A 7,777-nucleotide genomic window follows, 5' to 3' on the forward strand; every position below is an offset into this window, starting at 1 on the left:
CGGGCTACAGTCCATAGGGTCACAAAGAATTGGACACGACTGAAACAACTTACTTAGCAGGCACACACACAACATGCTCCATATATTATCCTGTTGCATGATTCTTGTTACAAATTTAATTCATTAGTGTGTTTATAAGAAAAAAGCCCTAAGTAAATAATAACTAAGTAGAGTTTATCCAAATGAATACAAGGATAGTTCAATATTAGCAAATCTATCACTATACTCTTACCATATTAACATATTAAAGAGAAAAACACTTCATCTCCAGATGCATAAAGAGGCATTTGATGAAACTGAACACACACACACACACACACACACACACACACACACATATATATATATATATTAGTTGACCAGTTTTTTTTTTTTTTTACTTGACCAGTTTTTAATACTGACACATAGCCTAGAGGGGTGGGATGAGGTTGAGGGATGGAAGGGAGGTTTAAGAAGGAGGGGACACATGTACTCATGGCTGATTCATGTTCTTGTATGGCAGAAACCAGCACAACATTGTAAAGCAATTATCCTCCAATTAAAAATAAAAATTTTTAAAAATTGTTACAGAAGAATACATATGACACGTGTCAAAATGTTTATGACATGTTGAGAAGTATAAATAATTATTAAACAGTAATATACTTTCATAAATATTTATGGATTTCTGGTCATTTTATTAGCAATTTATTATCTACGTTTTCTAATATTTTTTATTTTATTTTTAACAACCAAAATATTTTGTATTAGAATATAGCCGATTAACAATGTTGTGATAGTTTCAGGGGAAAAGTGAGGGGATTCAGCCATACATATACGTGTATCCATTTTCTCCCAAACCGCTTCCAATCCAGGCTACCACATACCATTAAGCAGAGTTCCATGTGCTATACAATAGGTTTTTGTTGGTTATTCATTTTAAATATAGCAATGAACACTTATATATTTAAAAAAGTAAAAACCTGTGAATAGAAGAAACTTTTATAGTGTAATAAAGGGCATCTACCTAAAACTGACAGCAAAAATCAAACTTCAAAAGCATTTTTATTAAAGTTCAGCATATGACAAGGATACCTACTATCATTACTACTATTTCCTAAAGTAATAATTTTTATAATCGTTTTAAGACAAGGAAATAAATAAATTCCCTGGCAAACCAGCAGTTAGGATGCCATGCTCTGTGCTTTCGCTGCTGAGGGCCTGGGTTTCATTCCTGGTTGAGTTACTAAAATCCCACAAGCCACGTGGTTCTGCCAAAAAAAAAAAATACATATATATATATATATATATATATATATATGCTTCACTGGTGGTTCAGTGGTAAAGAATCTGCCTGCAATGCAGGAGACTCAGGTTTGATCCCTGGTTCAGGTAGATACCCTGGAGAAAGCAAAAGTGAAAGTGTTAGTCACTCAGTCATGTCTGACTCTTTGTGACCCCATGGACTATAGCCCGCCAGGCTTCTCTGTCCATGGAATTCTCCAGAGAAGTGAATGGCAGCCCATTCCAATATTCTTGCCTGGGAAATCCCATGGACAGAGGAGCCTGGCAGGCTACAGTCCATGGGATCACAAAAGAGTTGGACATGATTTAGCAACTAAACAACAACAAATATATGTATGCACAAGAAAGAAAGAGACAATTTGATGATTTTTACAGATGAGATTATTACATAGAATACTCAAAAGCATCTATTGGAAAATTAGTTATATTTATAAAAGAAAATGCAGCAGTGTTACTGGCTCTAAAATCAAAATACAAAAATCAGTAATTGTCCTATATGCCAAGAATGACCAACTAGAAATAAAACAGAAAAAGATATAACTTAGCAATTATACAATAGCAATAAAAATTATAAATTACCTTAGGAAAAAATAGTCAAAGATACTAGAGCCCTGGGGAGAAAATGATAAAGCATTATTAAAGAATGCTAAAGTGAGACATGAAAAAAAAGGAACAATCTGTTATGTTTTCATCCGGGAAGAATCCAAACTGAAAAGATGTCAGTTTAATCTATTAATCCAATACAATTGAATCAAAATTCCAATGAGATTCTTTTTTATGAATTAGACAACCAGATTCTAAAAATGACATTAAAGAAGAGTCAAAACAATAGTCAAAAAGATAAGGCTAGCTTTCCCTATTAGATGTTGAAACTTACCATATAGAGTATTACCCTACAGCTCAGCAATTCCTCTTACTGTTTTGTGCATATGGTCTATTGTACTTACTGTTTATAGAGTCAATGTCTAAAAACATGGAATCAGCAGATAAATATCAAGTTGATAATTATGATTGCCTCAAGAGAGGGAGGGGAATAGGATTAGGAATGAGAATGGGGGAATTTCATTTTTTAATGTTCGCTTTTAAAATATATCTGAAGTAGAAATGACAAATGTGTATTATAAGCAGTGGTGACATTGGGTAATAATTATTTTGTGAATATTTCTGCACTTGAATCTTTTGAAAATAAGCAAAAAGTTGATTGTTTCTCCAAATAGAACTAAAAATGCTGTATTTATAGACACTGTTTGCTGGGATTTGCTTTTGAATTAACACTATCTTCAGATGTTTGCAAAGATATGAGAAATTTGATCTACTTCTGTAATTTTAGATGGTCTCATAAATACTGTAAAACTTATAGCATTCTAAACATTCTGAGATAAATCTTATTTTTTTTACCATTCTTTAAAGATTAGTCATCACAAGGCAAACCATTCAATATCACAGTAATCCAAGTCTATGCCCCAACCAGTAACGCTGAAGAAGCTGAAGTTGAACGGTTCTATGAAGACCTACAAGACCTTTTAGAACTAACACCCAAAAAAGATGTCCTTTTCATTCTAGGGGACTGGAATGCAAAAGTAGGAAGTCAAGAAACACCTGGAGTAACAGGCAAATTTGGCCTTGGAATACAGAATGAAGCAGGGCAAAGACTAATAGAGTTTTGCCAAGAAAATGTACTGGTCATAGCAAACACCGTCTTCCAACAACACAAGAGAAGACTCTACACATGGACATCACCAGATGGTCAACACCGAAATCAGATTGATTATATTCTTTGTAGCCAAAGATGGAGAAGCTCTATACAGTCAACAAAAACAAGAGCAGGAGCTGACTGTGGCTCAGATCATGAACTCCTTATTACCAAATTCAGACTTAAACTGAAGAAAGTAGGGAAAACCACTAGACCATTCAGGTATGACCTAAATCAAATCCCTTATGATTATACAGTGGAAGTGAGAAATAGATTTAAGGGCCTAGATCTACTAGATAGAGTGCCTGATGAACTATGGAATGAGGTTTGTGACATTGTACCAGAGACAGGGATCAAGACCATCCCCATGGAAAAGAAATGCAAAAAGGCAAAATGGCTGTCTGGGGAGGCCTTGCAAATAGCTGTGAAAAGAAGAGAAGCAAAAAGCAAAGGAGAAAAGGAAAGATATAAGCATCTGAATGCAGAGTTCCAAAGAATAGCAAGAAGAGATAAGAAAGCCTTCCTCAGTGATCAATGCAAAGAAATAGAGGAAAACAACAGAATGGGAAAGACTAGAGATCTCTTCCAGAAAATTAGAGATACCAAGGGAACATTTCATGCAAAGATAGGCTCGATAAAGGACAGAAATGATATGGACCTAACAGAAGCAGAAGATATTAAGAAGAGGTGGCAAGAATACACAGAAGACCTGTACAAAAAAGATCTTCATGACCCAGATAATCATGATGGTGTGATCACTGACCTAGAGCCAGACATCCTGGAATATGAAGTCAAGTGGGCCTTAGAAAGCATCACTACGAACAAAGCTAGTGGAGGTGATGGAATTCCAGTTGAGCTCTTTCAAATCCTGAAAGATGATGCTGTGAAAGTGCTGCACTCAATATGCCAGCAAATTTGGAAAACTCAGCAGTGGCCACAGGACTGGAAAAGGTCAGTTTGCATTCCAATCCCAAAGAAAGGCAATGCCAAAGAATGCTCAAACTACTGCACAATTGCACTCATCTCACGTGCTAGTAAAGTAATGCTCAAAATTCTCCAAGCCAGGCTTCAGCAATACGTGAACTGTGAACTTCTTGATGTTCAAGCTGGTTTTAGAAAAGGCAGAGGAACCAGAGATCAAATTGCCAACATCCTCTGGATCATGGAAAAAGCAAGAGAGTTCCAGAAAAACATCTATTTCTGCTTTTTTGACTATGCCAAAGCCTTTGACTGTGTGGATCACAATAAACTGTGGAAAATTCTGAAAGAGATGGGAATACCAGACCACCTGACCTGCCTCTTGAGAAATTTGTATGCAGGTCAGGAAGCAACAGTTAGAACTGGACATGGAACAACAGACTGGTTGCAAATAGGAAAAGGAGTATGTCAAGGCTGTATATTATCACCCTGCTTATTTAACTTATATGCAGAGTACATCAATGAGAAACGCTGGACTGGAAGAAACACAAGCTGGAATCAAGATTGCCAGGAGAAATATCAATAACCTCAGATATGCAGATGACACCACCCTTATGGCAGAAAGTGAAGAGGAACTAAAAAGCCTCTTGATGAAAGTGAAAGAGGAGAGTGAAAAGTTGGCTTAAAGCTCAACATTCAGAAAACGAAGATCATGGCATCCGGTCCCATCACTTCATGGGAAATAGATGGGGAAACAGTGGAAACAGTGTCAGACTTTTATTTTTCTGGGCTCCAAAATCACTGCAGATGGTGACTGAAGCCATGAAATTAAAAGACGATTACTCCTTGGAAGGAAAGTTATGACCAACCTAGATAGCATAGTCAAAAGCAGAGACATTACTTTGCCAACAAAGGTCCGTCTCGTCTATGGTTTTTCCTGTGGTCATGTATGGATGTGAGAGTTGGACTGTGAAGAAGGCTGAGCGCCGAAGAATGGATGCTTTTGAACTGTGGTGTTGGAGAAGACTCTTGAGAGTCCCTTGGACTGCAAGGAGATCCAACCAGTCCATTCTGAAGGAGATGAGCCCTAGGATTTCTTTTGAGGGAATGATGCTGAAGCTGAAACTCCAGTAGTTTGGCCACCTCATGCGAGGAGTTGACTCATTGGAAAAGACTCTGATGCTGGGAGGGGTTGGGGGCAAGAGGAGAAGGGGACGACAGAGGATGAGATGGCTGGATGGCATCACTGACTTGATGGACGTGAGTCTGAGTGAACTCTGGGAGTTGGTGATGGACAGGGAGGCCTGGCGTGCTACCATTCATGGGGTTGCGAAGAGTCGGACATGACTGAGTGACTGAACTGAACTGAATAAATGCGAGTAAGAAGTGGCTCTTGGACCAGGATAAAAGTCTATTGTACCTGTGTTTGCAGAGCTTAGGTGCCAAAGACCGCAAAGATACTCAAGGTATCTCCATCTCTTAGAACAAAGGAGGGTATCAAGAACAATGTTGCTAAATATTAAGCAGAAGGTGCCTCCAGAGAAGCCTCCAGGCAGCACAGCAAGGGCAGAGTAATAAAGGACATCCATGGATGGGATGGATGCCTGCAGGGAAACAGCAGCAGCTGGTCTGCATTTTTTCCTTAATAGTAAAGTCGCAAACAGCAGTAACTGGTTTGTTTTTTTAAAAAACTTTTTATTTTGTATAGGGATATAGCAGATTAACAATGTTGTGATCATTTTAGATGAATAGCAAAAGGACTCGGCCATATATAAATGTGTCCATTCTCCTCTAAACTTTCCTCCCATCTAGGCTGCCACACAACATTGAGCCCAGTTATCTGTGCTATACAGTTGGACCTCATTGGTTATCCATTTTAAATACAGCTGTGTGTACATGTCCATCCCAAACTCCCTAGCTACCCCTTTCCCCTCCAGGAACTGCTTTTAGAGTGAACGGATCCAGTGTGTTTTCTTTCTTCATTTTCTTTGACTTCTGCAGTATTCAGTACCATTACTTGGCTTCTGTGGTTTTTGAGACACTACCATATGGCCAGGCATTGGTTGGCCTTCTGGTCATCTCTCATTTTCTGCTGTTTGTTCCCTTGCTACTTTATCCCAATTTAGTCTCTTTCCTTTGAGGAACTCATCAGGTTTTAAGTGTAGAGCCAACTGATAGGGACAGAGTAAATGGACAAAGTAAGTGATTAAACTGTTAATCCCACTAGGGGATTGTAAGTAGGAAAAAAATAGGGAGGACTCCTGTAAGTTAATGATTATTCAAGAAAGCAGGTTTGCTTAACCACAAAATCAAGCAGGCTTGCTTAGCAATAAAACCAGACAACAAAACATGCCCCAAAACAATAAAACAATGGTGGCATGACACACACATCCTGCCCAGTGAGCTCAGTTAATAATCCCTAGAATGTGCTCTTGCAGATGTAAAAAACAATTTGTGGACCTAGCTTGGCAGTGTTGCTGTTGTTGTTTACTTGCGAAGTCATGTCTGATTCTTGCAACCATTTGGATTGTAGCCCACCAGGCTGCTTTGTCCATGGGATTTCCCAGCCAAGAATACTGGAATGAGTTGCCATTTCATTCTTCAGGGGACCTTCCCGACCCAGAGATCAAATCCACGTCTCCTGGATTGACAGGTGGATTCTTTGCTGCTGAACCACCAAGGAAGCCTAGTTTGACCATGTAGGGACAAGAAAACTCCCTTGCTCAACCTGGAGGAGGAACTGATAATGGAAGCATGACATCTATTTGAGCAAGACAAAGAAGTTCTTCTCTCCCTCCCCACTTTTCCGTTGATTATAAAACTATACCAAGTTCTTGGGGTGTGGCATCCCCTTGCCCTCCTGCTTGTAAGCCTCACAAGAGCCTATCTGTATATCACTTCTTCTCTATCACCTTGCCTCTCACTGAATTCTTTCTGTGCTGAGACAGAAGGGACTGTGGTACTGGAGCTCTCTGGAGGCCCCTGAAATGATACCTAAACTTGATAGTCTGTCTTCGGCATGAGTTTCATTTCTGTATTTTCTACCATGAGCTCTTCATTCTGTGGTGCATCATCCAAAATGCAACAACTCATTCAACTTCATTTCTTCCAGGCTTCTGGTCAGCAGTATCATTATTTCTTTGTGTGTAAATTCATAGTCTTCCTGCTAGGTGCTATGATGGCAAGGAGTATGACCATCTTCTTTACCAGTAGGGGCCTTGGAGAGTGCTTGTTACACTAAGTTAATTTTCAGTCTCTTTTCCCTGAAATATAGAATCCTTGCCTCATCTCTTTTTTCCCCCAACACTCCAAATACTATCACTTCATTTTTGCCCTTCTTTTTTTGCTTCCATTAGAAAAAAAAAAAGACTAATCTGATCAGTTCTGCCCTTTGTTTCTGCTCTACTAATTCTGCCAAGAAGATTTTTTCAAATACGAGGCCAAAGAGAAGGGGGAAATTTGGTCCAGAGGAGGCTTGCCAGACTATTCATGAATTTGGTCATGGTGATGCTGTTAAAAACAGTTTAAAGCAATTCACCAGTTTACATTCTTCCCCTTTGTCCACTGCCTACCCTGTCCAAAGCCCAAATTTCCTTTGTTGGACATTTAAGGAAACATCCAAATTCTTAAAATTCTTTTTCTTGTTTCTTATGCAAGACAAACTTGTTTCTGAAACAGCCCTTTATATTTTCACTTTTGGGCTTTTTGAATATTTTTCTTGTGCCTGGACTGTATCTAAAGGTCTCTGAAGCCTTTGTGCACTGCCTAGTATTCACTGAGCAATCCTGTTTTTCAACTCAGAGCACACACCTGTTCCTTTACTTGGCGTTAACAAATTGCATAATTTATCTTTTTATGCTGTTTTCTTCATCGCTTGAGATT

This window comes from Bubalus bubalis, chromosome 4, assembly GCF_019923935.1.
Source record: "Bubalus bubalis isolate 160015118507 breed Murrah chromosome 4, NDDB_SH_1, whole genome shotgun sequence".
NCBI classification, from domain to species: Eukaryota; Metazoa; Chordata; class Mammalia; order Artiodactyla; family Bovidae; genus Bubalus; species Bubalus bubalis.